The 13,226-nt window shown below is 43.0% G+C and overlaps 1 protein-coding gene across 9 annotated transcripts in view; it reads left to right on the top strand.

The window, feature by feature from the left end:
- The window catches only part of DENND2B (DENN domain containing 2B), a 195,012-nt gene that overhangs the window by 30,963 nt on the left and 150,823 nt on the right, over nucleotides 1-13,226 (top strand). For 7 of the 9 annotated variants that reach the window (XR_010884070.1, XR_010884069.1, XR_010884067.1 and 4 more), the window contains exon 2: nucleotides 12,929-13,017. The gene's annotated coding sequence lies outside the window, so the exon portion shown is untranslated. Of the gene's footprint in view, nucleotides 1-12,491; nucleotides 12,514-12,783; nucleotides 12,799-12,928; nucleotides 13,018-13,226 lie in introns of those variants that run through there. The other 2 variants (XM_067296094.1, XM_067296095.1) reach the window with 2 other exon arrangements.

Genomic DNA, 13,226 nt, shown 5'->3' with positions numbered 1-13,226 from the left:
TTGCCACTGTTGAAGGGAGAGTATTGAGCAAGATGTGTCGGTGGTCTGACCAAGAAGGGCATTTTCTGTGTTCTTAAAATAAGCCTCTCTTCCAGTGTCAGCACTGATGTAGCCATGGATAAAGAGATTCTGCATTCTCAGATGTTTGGCAAATATGGCTAGATTTTTGTTTATTTTTAAGGGGTTAATTTAAAATGTATAACATTTTCCTGCCTTCTGGGAATTTAGGACATTCAGCCCATGTGTGCTTCAGCAAATAGCTTCAATGTAATAACATCTTTGTGCATTACCATTAAAAGATGGCTGTCTAAGCTATGGATGTGCCCAAGGTTGAAAAAGAACAAAAAGTAGGATTAGGGGGAGGTGAGATGGGAGAAGGATACTTCTTTGTTTGTGCAAGGGTTTTTTCAGTGGATAATGTCAGTAAAGGGTATTGGCAGAGATGCTCCAAAGAGCATTCTGAGGTAGCAGAATAGCTGACTTTAAATTGGAGTGGCTGGCCATCCCGTCCCTGCACGCACACTCTCTCTCTGTCTCTCTCGCAAACCAACTAGTGAACAAGCAGCAGCGTTTGTGAGTGGAGCAGGGGTGTGCACAACCCCTTCTTTTCTTCTTTCATCAGGTTTTGAGAAGAAACACCAGTGTTAGTGGTGTTCATGGGGGTGGGAGGGAGAGTGTCACTGCTGCATGAACCTCAGAGCTCCAGAAACCCTGCCTCAAGTAACAGCAGTCATTTTCTTGAAGACATGACTGTTTCTTCAGTAGGAATTTTCCTCTTTAGAAAATGCTTGTTTCCTTTCCTCAGTAGAAACTACGTGACACTCAGAAGAGCCATCTGCTTTTGAGGATTACGCAGGCAAAACAGAGATGCAAGTAAGGGAGACCCATCCTCTGATGCAGCAGGCTCAGATCCCCCTTACAGCCCCTCCCTTGGATAGATTTCATTACCTGTCACATGTAAGGTCTTCAAAGCTTTCGAATAGCTCACCCAATAGAAAAATCTCTATTCTGTACTAATGGTTAATAGGTCTATTCTAGCAGATGTAAAATCCAGTGAAACATACGCAGTTTCTTAGGTTTTAACAGGAACAGATGATTTAATAAGCAGCTATAAATCTCTTTGGAATGTACAGACATAGTCAAACAACACACTTCTGCCAGCTTTTTCACTGACTAGACTTACAGCCTGTGAGTCATGGCAGCCTCTTCCATTCTCCACCTCAAATGCCTGTAGCTGTCACTTTTGCTTTCAGAGGTGCTCGCTCTGTGCCGCTTATTGTGGGTTTTGTCACCCGCTCATGTTAATGAGCTTGCTTTTTCATCCAGGAGATAGCATTCACACTTGGACTTTTGTTTTCTGTGTGTGCATGACAGAGCATGACATTTCTTTTCCATTTCATAGCCCAGCTTGTGACTTTAAAATTGTCTAGTGAAAATATTTCTGAGGATTATATTAATACAGCCTCCTAAATGGGTTTAGTTAGTGGGAATTTGGTTAAATTAAAAGAGGCATAGTCAGCTTCTTCCTTAAGAGAAATGCTTTCCTTTCTGTGATTTTAGGCCAACTGATGAAGTTTAATAGATTTATCCTAACAATATTTCTAATGGACTTTATTATCTGCTTTTTAGAGGTGAGAAAACCAAGGCAGAGAGCAGAAAGCTGATTCAGTTACATGTGGCTGATGTTGAGTAGTAGGGGAGGGTAACATTTCCTAAAGCACCTCAGTGACATTCAAAAAAGATTAAAATGGCATTGTGTTTTTTACAAATGGTTTTGTTTGTATCTTGTTGGTTTGCTGGCTTTCCATAAGGCTTAAGTGTCCTAGATGGCTAGGATTTGGGAATGTAGCTTCTATTTTGAAAATTTTACTGTTGGTTCACAAACTGTGTGAATTACACTTGTGGGCCATTCTAAAGGAGGTGAGATATTAGAATTGCTAGGATTTCTTCCAGATCACACCCTGGTAAATCAGAGATGAAACTGGTCATAAAACAACAGCCTTTGCAGGAAACATTTAACCATTGTGCAAGTTCTTGTAAGATGGGCACAGTACAGTTTATTTTGAACCCAGCTGAATGGAGGGGATTTTAAAATGGCCTATAGTGCAGACCTTTTTTTTTTTTTTTTTTTTATCTTGCAGTGCAAGTGTCTAATACTTTAGAGTGTGACCAGCTACAAAATCTTTGTCAAAGAAAATTAGTGCTCAGTTCTCACTTCATGTCATACACAGGCAGGAAAGATCAGGGTCTAAATCTTTCACTGGCTCAGGACTGCATTTATTTTTGTTGAACTATGGGACTCTGTGTGAGGAAAGTTTATAATTTCAGTGGTTGGGATGATGATGAAAACCTGTCCATGTGTGGCCTTTTGGAGTCTGGGGGGAGCATCACAAATGCGTAGATACGAAGCAGGTTAAGAAACTGGAGGCTTGGAGCCTTCAAGGTTGATTAATATACAGAACTGTATAATGTGATCAAAGATGCATATTGATTGAAGTTTATGGTGAGATTACAGTTACTACATGGTCCCAATACTACTTGGTTCTGATGTGCCAGTGCTTCAGAAAGCCAAACAAGTATTACATTATTAACGAAGAAAGATGTCTGAGGTCGTATCACTGGGTGGTGACAAAATCAAGAACAACACTGAATTCTTCTGGCTGATTGTTGGATCACTTCTCCACCCTGCTTCCTTCGCAGTGTAGATTTCTCCTCTGTGTGTATGTGCAAAAAACCCCTCTCATCTTTCTGGCAAATGCCAAATTGCTTTATGCTTTCAGTAAGCACAGAGCTCTCATGTATACTGATGGGACTTTCACACACATCAGGAAATTAGGAAACTAGAGTCGTAATCAGCATGTCTGTTCTTGAACAGGGAATTTTCCCCAAAGCAAATTGTGATGCATGCTCTTAATGATATGAACCTTATGGTTCAGATTTTCCATAAGTTGCTTGCAGCATTGTAGGCACTAACCTGTGTTTACACCCCCACACCCCCAACTGCCAACACACACCCCCACACCCCCAACTGCCAACACACACACACACACACCCCCAACTGCCAACACACACACACACACACACACCCCCAACTGCCAACACACACACACCCCCAACTGCCAACACACACACACACACCCCCAACTGCCAACACACACACACACACCCCAACTGCCAACACACACACACACCCCAACTGCCAACACACACACACACCCCCAACTGCCAACACACACACACACACACACACCCCCAACTGCCAACACACACACACACACACCCCCAACTGCCAACACACACACACACACCCCCAACTGCCAACACACACACACCCCCAACTGCCAACACACACACACACACACACCCCCAACTGCCAACACACACACACACACCCCCAACTGCCAACACACACACACACCCCCAACTGCCAACACACACACACACACACCCCCAACTGCCAACACACACACACACACACACACCCAACTGCCAACACACACACACACACACCCCCAACTGCCAACACACACACACACACACACACCCCCAACTGCCAACACACACACACACACCCCCAACTGCCAACACACACACACACACCCAACTGCCAACACACACACACACACACCCCCAACTGCCAACACACACACACACACACACACCCCCAACTGCCAACACACACACACCCCCAACTGCCAACACACACACACACACCCCCAACTGCCAACACACACACACACACCCCAACTGCCAACACACACACACACCCCAACTGCCAACACACACACACACCCCCAACTGCCAACACACACACACACACACACACACCCCCAACTGCCAACACACACACACACACCCCCCCAACTGCCAACACACACACACACACCCCCAACTGCCAACACACACACACCCCCAACTGCCAACACACACACACCCCCAACTGCCAACACACACACACACACACACCCCCAACTGCCAACACACACACACACACCCCCAACTGCCAACACACACACACACCCCCAACTGCCAACACACACACACACCCCCAACTGCCAACACACACACACACACACCCCCAACTGCCAACACACACACACACACCCCCCCAACTGCCAACACACACACACACACACCCCCCCAACTGCCAACACACACACACACACACACCCCCAACTGCCAACACACACACACACACCCCAACTGCCAACACACACACACACACACCCCCAACTGCCAACACACACACACACACACCCCCAACTGCCAACACACACACACACACACCCCCAACTGCCAACACACACACACACACACACCCCCAACTGCCAACACGCACACACACACACACCCCCAACTGCCAACACGCACACACACACACACCCCCAACTGCCAACACGCACACACACACACACCCAACTGCCAACACACACACACACACCCAACTGCCAACACACACACACACACCCCCAACTGCCAACACACACACACACACACCCCCAACTGCCAACACACACACACACACACACACCCAACTGCCAACACACACACACACACACACCCCCAACTGCCAACACACACACACACACCCCCAACTGCCAACACACACACACACACCCCCAACTGCCAACACACACACACACACACACACACCCCCAACTGCCAACACACACACACACACACACACACACCCCCAACTGCCAACACACACACACACACACACACACACCCCCAACTGCCAACACACACACACACACACACACACACACACCCAACTGCCAACATAACAGCTGTAGGTTATATGTTTAAATCTCAGCATAACTCTGTGTGGTTAGTTGGGAATGGTCCGTGCCTTTAGGAAACTGGTCCTACTGTGGTGTTTAGTTAGAGATGTTGGTGTGGTATGCAGTGCTCATGATGTCGCAGGCCAGGGTAGGGCTTAGCTGGAAATCAAGACTTTTAGCAGAGCTTTTGCTAGCACTTCTTCACTGGCAGCAAGATCTTTTGCAAACTTTCTAGTGTATTTTTGAAAAGCTCATGTGTGGTCTTTGTACACTAAATGACTAATGCTCAACCTATGTTGCAGGATTTCACCATTTTCACAGTATCAACAGCAAGCAACAGATCCGGAGAGTTAGTTGTACATCCCCTTAAAGCAATGTGCGTAGCAATGGGGAACATCATGTGACTACATGGACCTTATCCAGTATTTTAAAGGAAAAATATCTATAACTGTGTCCTGGCCTATATAAGCTGTATAGTTTTCCCAGACTTGGAAGAAAAGTACTGGTACTTTCCCAAGTTCTGCCCTTTTCAGTTTGATGTAAAAAAATGTTCATTCTTGTTTTCCCTTTGTCTCTAAAAAGGGAAATACTGTAATTAAAAGAAGAAATCATGCTTTTTAATGTCAGGAGGCAAAATCTTATTTCTGAGCCATCTGTTTCGATGAGAGTAAAGCAATGTCTACTTTTTTTTTTCTTTTCTTTTTCTTTCTTTCTTTTTTTTTTTTTAAACAACAGCCTATACTGTTAGTGGTGAAGAGTGAAGAGGAGCCAGGTAGGTGTGTGATTCCCCAACAGACTGAAAGTGGGTTTGAGGAGAGTTCTGCCTTGGGTGTCAGGCTGTTTTCAGAGGCTTCCCCTAGCTCTGTTTGGAGGAGTGCACAAAATCAAAGCAGGAAGAATGACCTTGCTTTTAAGGAATTCACTTGGAGTTCGGGAACTTGGATCCGAATCCCCAGCGCTGGGAGTAGCTTCCTCTGTGACACGAAGTATGTTGCTCAGGGGATGTCTATGCCGCCCAATGGAGCTCAGCACAGAGAGCCCTGGAGCTGACTCCAAGAGGCCGTTACAGCCCCACAGCGTGGCAGGGCGCTGCATGGAGACACAGCCTCAGTCCCAGTGAAACACAGCTGCGCTAGTTCAAACGCTGCCCTGTGCTCCTGTGGCTGTGCTGCTTTCAGTTCTTTGAGTTATCGCCGTTGCAGCTCATTTGAGCATCTCTGTATGACGGTCCACTGCTAAAACCAGGAAGCACTGAAATAGTCAAAAATATAACAGAAAGGTCACCAAATGTTTTTGAACTGTCTGCATACTCTGGTTTTGGATTTCTTTTGTTTTGCAAAAGCTTGTCCTAGTCACTCCAATGTCACTGACTTTAACTTCTTCCATGGCATTGGAAACTGGCTAGAAGGAAAGCTTGATTTCAGCTGTTTCCCATGTTCAAGCCAATTGTTTTCCAGGAAGAAAAAAGTTCTGATATCCCTTGGAGTTCAGCTGACCCTGACTGCCTTCCAGGCTCTAAATACAACCTCATGGGAGGCAGCAGAGCCCAGTGGTCAGAGCTCAGTCACACACACAGTTTCTGAGGGGGCTACTGTGTGGCCTCGCACAAAGCCACTCAACTCCTTTGTTCCAACCAGTCACACATGGGAGTGACATTTACCCAACTTTATAAAGCACTCTGAGGGCCATGAATGAAAGCAACTGTGTATATTTAAAGCAATATTTTGTTTATCTGCTCTATCCAAAATAGAGAAGAAAAAAACTTTATTGTCTGTGGCTTGAAAAATCTGCCTGCTGTTATGATTACAGCAATATGCAAGACAAACTGCTAATATGCCTAAGAAAACACATCCGGTTCCTGTCTTTCAATTCTATGGTGTGTAGGTGATTGGAATAGTGCTGGGGCGATGCTTACAATACTCTTCCTTCCCAGACATGTTAGGCAGGGCTCACAGGCATCGTCCCAGCATGTTGCCGACAGTTCACAGGGTCTCCAGGCCGACTTGGAGGTTCAAGTCATGACTAAAATAAAAGAAGTCAATTGTAGAAGTTATCCCACGATAAGTCACTGCTTTTTGTCCAAAGGAACGTTAGGCTGACGTTTTCTTTTTAGAGCCTCTTGGCTAATAGGGTTTGGAAGATAAGATCTATCCAGTCAGAGGGGGTTGCATAAACTTCCTGTGAATTTTTATAGCTGATGATCAAAAGGAATCACAAAATTTGTTGTCATTATTTATCTGTCTATCTATCTATCCGTTTGTTTATTTTGATATTCAAAGGGAGCACAGTGCCATTGGTTGTGATCGTCTCATGAAAACAAGGTGGTATTTCATTGGATGCTCAACCTTAGGCCCTCCTATTTTCCATTTTGACTTTAAATTATGAGCTCTTCTTGGGGGATGGCTGGGGGGACCAATCACCATCCATGTTCTGCTTCAGAAACCAGTATTGATTAATTGAATATACTTGTCCTTGTGTCTATTGCTTTGCTAACTACGTGATACTTTTCCCTTTATTAATTTTGTAGAGCCAATGTATCAATAGAGATGGTTCCTTAACAGCATCTTTCTCCTTTGTGCCACTACCCAAGTAAAAGTCCCTTTTTACAGAAAGAGCTACTTTGACAACAGTTTGAAAAGTACTTTTTCAGGTGGGGATTTGGCCTAAAGGATCTGTCTTTTCCAATCATTTACGTGCTCTGAGAAGGATTCTGCCCCTTTGCTCCCATTAAGTCAGAGTTTTGTAGCACTTGCTCCGCTGTGCACAAGATTTAGTCCTCCATGAGTTATATTCTTGTGAGTCCTGCTTGCATTACAACTTCAGGTGTGAAGGGCTCTGTTTTTTAAATTGCCATCTAATCCCACAAGAAGCATGTTGTGTTGCAGGATGTATGTTATGAACAAGGGTAATAGAAACTTGTCCTTTTGCTTTTAGTTTATTAATGTTTCTTTTAAATAAGACACATTGAGCTATCTTACATTCATGTAGGATCAAATCGGAATTCCTGTGTATTTTCAAACAACTCGTTAACATCTTTTCTGATATGGCCAGTTCCCAGAGGAAGCCTGCTTGTCTCATTTGTCCCTCTTCTGAGGCCATTAAAAAAAAAAAAAAAAAAAAAAGGTGTAGGAAGGAATTAACACCTACAATGGGCAAACTTTTCTTGTTTTGTCCAGACAGAATAAATAGTGTTCCCACAGGGGCATCCCCCCTCCCTCCGATTTTGGTCTTACATTTTCCTGTCTTTCCTTTTCAAGCATTCCCTGGATACGGCACAACTACGCGTAGGAAGGGTGTTGACTGGAGTGCAGATGGGTTGCAGACAGGGCTGGCTCTGGAGAATTGAAGAGCAGAAGGACTCATTTACATGAGCTTCCCACCTTTTGGTTATCCCTGCAGCTTGGCCTGTGCCTTGGCCTGGTGCCAGCTGAAACGGTTTGCAGCGCTGGGATGTTGAGGGCTGGCTGAATTGGCTGCCTGGGCCCAGAGCCAGTTTCTATGGCTTGTTTGGCTTTGCACTGCTTTCCTAGCAGGGTAAGCTGTAATATGTGTCTACTGTCATGAATCAGACCGTAGGTATGGATAATTCTCAAACCAGGCATTTACATGAGTTAATTCTACATTGTTCAGCTTTAAAGTTGTTTTATTAAGGAATTGTTCAATTGTTCAATTGCTCAGCTGTTTGCTTTCAACCTCAGTAGTATATTTAGCATGGGGAGTGTGTCCCTTTTATATCACCAAACAGCATCTTAAAACCTTAATTGCCAAATAAGAACTCTTTCCATCTGTCCTTTCTAAAATATGCAACACTGCTAAGGCGCCACTTTGGTAAAACATTTTAGCACCTGTTTAACATATTTTTAAGTTCTTTTGAAGTCGATGTTTAAGTACTTTGCTGAATCAGGGCCTAAAACAATAATATCCACAAAGTCAAGTCACTTTGTTTCTGAATAAGAGTGTTCACACAGGAGTTGAATGTGTGTCAACTTTTGTCATGACTCCCCAGGTACAGATATGCTCTAGTTTCACTCAGTCACTTAGCAACTTTTGCAAATTGTTATCATGCAGCCAGTGGAGAGGTCGAGCTCAGCCCCTTATATGGCAGGCTTTCCTTTGCAAAATGAGATCAAACTGGAAGGGGATATAGGGCCATAAAGGGATTGGCAGCGTCTCAAAAAGTGCACAGCTATGATTAGTCATTTCCTACACACACACACATGTACACGCATGTATATATACTTTTTTTTCTGGGTTAGTGAAATTGGTACAGTGCTTCAAACATGATCCCCATTGGGCTATTAAAAGAAGTCATGAAAATTTTTAATTGTCCTGCTAGAAATAAGAATTGTGGAAATATTATGGGTAATGGATCTGATGTTGAAATGGAAGAAGAGAACAAGTTTACAGCTGACTGATCCTAGACTTGCACCTATGCCGTCCCACTGAAATCAGGAGGCCTCTCACATGTGGGGTCACTCCTTTGCTTAAATGTTTGCAGGGTCAAGATATATTTTTGTACTGCTTACTGTGATAGCACACTTCTAGCAAAACATGATTTAGTTAGGCCAAATTGAAGTCAATGTCCCACTGAAGTCAGAGGAAGTTTTAGTCACTTCAGTAGAATAATGTTTTGGGGATCAGAGGTGTTATTTTGTGTCACTTTTATTGCTGTGCTGTTGTGCTGGAGTGTTGAAAGATGAAGGCCGATGCTGCGGACCCTTAATTCACAGACCTCTAAGGTCTCTGGGACTGCTCAAATGAGTGTGGTACTTGCTGGACTGAATGTCTTTTCCTTGTCCGCTGTGGAAGTTGCTGAATGTCCTGAGTGAAAGTATTGAGTATTGGGCCTTTAAACAAAGAGTAAGGACCACAGTTTATCTAGAGCAAGCCTGGTTTATGTTAGGAGCTGATGCCTTTTCCCTTATTTCCATATCTTTGCAAGTCACCGCCTGGTGATGAGGAAGTACTAACTAGTTCCTTGTCTCTGCCAGTGAGGTTAGCAGGAGCTGCAGGCACTTGCCTTCTCACAGTTTCAGGTTAAAAAAGTACCTGAGGACAAGGGTACTGAGGCTTCAGTTTTTGCTGTTTTGTCTTAAGTTTATCTAAGTTTAATTAGCTATGTATCCATTGAGGTCACTGAAAAGATAGTCAGTAACTGTGGAGTAGAGATGACAGTAGCAGGAAGAGAAATTAAAAAAAGCATTCATCTTCTATGGGAAAGGTGGAGAGGTGCTTGTGGAAGGCAGAAAGGTCATTTGAGGAGGGGGAAAATGCAGTTATATCATTTTACATGAGTAATTTTATGTGGAACTTAGTTTTCTTAAAAAAAATGCAAAGGAAAATGTTACCGGGGTTGGTGCAGTGCATTAATCTCAGTTTATACCCACTAAATATTTGTGGTGCTCTTGTGGATGGGTTAGTCTGTAGCCCATCTCTGTTCTTGTCTTTTTAAATCCCAAAGTTGATGCTGTGTTTTTACCTAGCAAAAGCAATGAGATTTCATGAGCCATTTAGGAGCAAATTTGATTTGTTTCCACTCCTGTTCCTGATGATGGCTGCTTGATTTGAAAAGCATTCAGCAAAGAAACTCAGGCCCTGCAGCTTGTGGAGAGAGCAGCTCGTATTTCCATTCCCACTCTCAAGGGCACAGAGACCAGGTGCGCCCTGGTGAGGTCTCCCTCCTGTGTGCGCATCCTTTTCAATCCATGTCTGCTCCTGTGTGTGTCACGTGCCTGCTGCATCCTGTGCTCGTGGCTGCAGAGCATAGGAACGAGTCAGAAATGGGAAGTGCATCGGAAATAAGAAACTAAACCTCAGCCATGTGTGAGTAATAGATTGTTCTTCTACTGCAGGGGGTAAGGATACGTATTCTAATACTTTTTGATCACAGTGTAGCCATGACACTTTTTTATATAAATTTTGTAATTAATTTAACATAAGCTGTTCGCCATGTCATCTTTCTGTGATCCTAAATTCTGTCCTGAGGTGTTGATGCATCCACAGAAAAACCCAGCCAGGAAAAAAGTAAAAGATGGAAATGGTCCTTGTTTCACCCAGGCCAGTCTGAACAAAATATCTTGGCTTTTGGCAAGAAATCGATTAGGAGTATATTTATGAGGCTTAGAATAGAAAGGTGCTTGTCTGGGGTCCTCTGTGGTAGTTTCCTGCCCAAGACCAAAGTTTAGGCCGTACTGTTTACTACTGTGTTTTGCACTCAAATATTTGTGCATACATAGTACATCTTAACTACTTTTGTTTTGTCTGAAACCCTTGACTGTAACCGAATGTGTATATAATGCAGTGAACATTTTCGGTTGTTTACAAACGCTGGCGGGGGTGCTCCCCCCAGCCCCTTGCCATGTTTGCAGATGTGATCTCCTGGTGAAGGGCTCAGAGCCTTGCGGTAAGTTCTGCAGTGGGATGTTGTGCAGGCGGCTGCTAACTACTCCCATGCTGTCAATAGTGGGACCTATAGAAATTCTGAGACTGATAGACAAGACTTGACTGTTTCACCTGTCCCTTATCAATTCTTAGGTTTTTTTATTACTTCCACATCTTTGAGCACTCCCTTTGCAGCAAGGTAGGGGGAAACATTCCTTTCTTGGGAGGAGTTACCTGCCTCCCCATTTCCCCCAATTCCACTGCTGAAATTGCCCACTTGCAACATGCAGTGAGTTTAACTCAGTCCTGCACCAAAGAAGGCTTTTTAAGGGAAAAATGTGTCAGAATTTTTTCTATTTGATTCCTGTGGTTCTGCGGGGATTCACTGGCATGTGAATCAAAGGAACTTAGCATGAACTTACAGCCTTAGTATGTGCCACTTCCATGTCTAGAGAAACTATTTGATGTGATGTCATTTCAGCACCTTCTGGATTCTTGACAGCTGGAGTAGCTGTCTTGTATTCATCTACCTGTGAATAATCTTAATGCAGTTTTTGATAACTGCGTAAAATACTTCTCCTGTAGCTTTTGGGTAGTGTTTTTGACACAAAGAATGATGTGAGGTGGCTTAAGCGGAATGACCTGTGCAGTCTTCTGACAGCTTTGTTATTCACAAAAGATGTCAAATTTTCAGAAGTATAGTCAATAATATGTTCTAGCATAGTTTATATTTTATAATAGCTGTATGTAGAGACAGGTGTTTCTGTAAGACATCAAAACTATCTCAGATTCTCTAGGCTTGTTTTATGCCTCTCTGTTATAGAAAACTGATGCTACAAACATAACTGGATGAAAAATATGTTGAAACTCTTCTATATCTCCTCATGTATAAACCTAGCTATGTTGGTTATGTAATAGCACGCACATAAACATTTTCTTGTGTTATGTCCCCTAAATATGGTAAAAATAGTGGTAAATGTTCATTTTATTTTATGTTGCTGATAACGGCCTATATTCTTTGGACTGCAAGAATTGTTAAGGTTCTTCGGTAAATGTAGAGCTGGAATATCATAACAGCATAATGAAGTGGATGATGAAGAAAAAATAGATCGGGTGATTTCCTACTTAGTAGTGCATAGTTTCAGCTTTGTGTTTTTATGCCCACTAGGGGGACTGTTGCTTATATTGCATGTTGCAGAAAGCAGAATCATGCAGTCCCTTTAATATCTCTTATGCAGTTTTAAAACTTTGAATGACTGACTCTGGTTAAATCCTCTGAAGAATAACTCTCCAAACTATTTCCCAAAGTGTAAAAACTTTGGACGCAGTGCTGCTGTTCTGAGTCCATGTGCTTTTTACTGTATTTTCTTACTAAATGTTCTTTTTCCTTCTTTTTTAAAAAGTATTTTTTTTCCTCTTGATTTATCAGTCCATGCTTTCCTATATGACGTTTCTGGGGATTAACTTAGAAATTTTTTGTCAAGGAAAAAATGTTGTGTGTCTTTATTTATGTTTGGAATTAGTTTTGTTTTGCAACCGTGGTGCCAGTGAATATGTTAAATTAATCAGTTCTTGTATTCTCAGGTGTCAGTGAAATGGGTTTCTGCTTTAACTGGGAGATGGTGGGTTTGGGGTAAGAGGCATGTACTCTTAAACTTGTTAAGAGAAAACTTCCAAACTTGTCTGGTTTTTTTTTGTTTGGCTGGGGATTGCTTTTGTTTGTTGCATGTTCCTGACCTGCAGATTTTTCTGCTTAAACACAGAAACATGAAAGAATACAGGAAGTCCTGCATGACCACCACGAATACCTGTGCTAATTGACTCACTGGCTGGGTACTGGAAGAACAGCAAGGTAAGCAGTTGGGCCATGCCAAGAGCATTTCATATAATCTGCATGATTGTATTTCAACAAAGCTGTAGTGCTTTCAGATATCAAATTCATAACAAGTCAGGCAAAGATAAACAGCCCGCAGGTTTGAATGTAATAGATTTGCTTTTAGTTCAAAGCTTTGGCAAGTAAACATTTCTGTTTTCCTTCCTGGGGGAAAAAGTACAAGTTCT

The sequence above is a fragment of the Apteryx mantelli genome, chromosome 4 (assembly GCF_036417845.1).
Source record: "Apteryx mantelli isolate bAptMan1 chromosome 4, bAptMan1.hap1, whole genome shotgun sequence".
NCBI classification, from domain to species: Eukaryota; Metazoa; Chordata; class Aves; order Apterygiformes; family Apterygidae; genus Apteryx; species Apteryx mantelli.
This window is presented reverse-complemented; position numbering and strand designations above follow the sequence as displayed.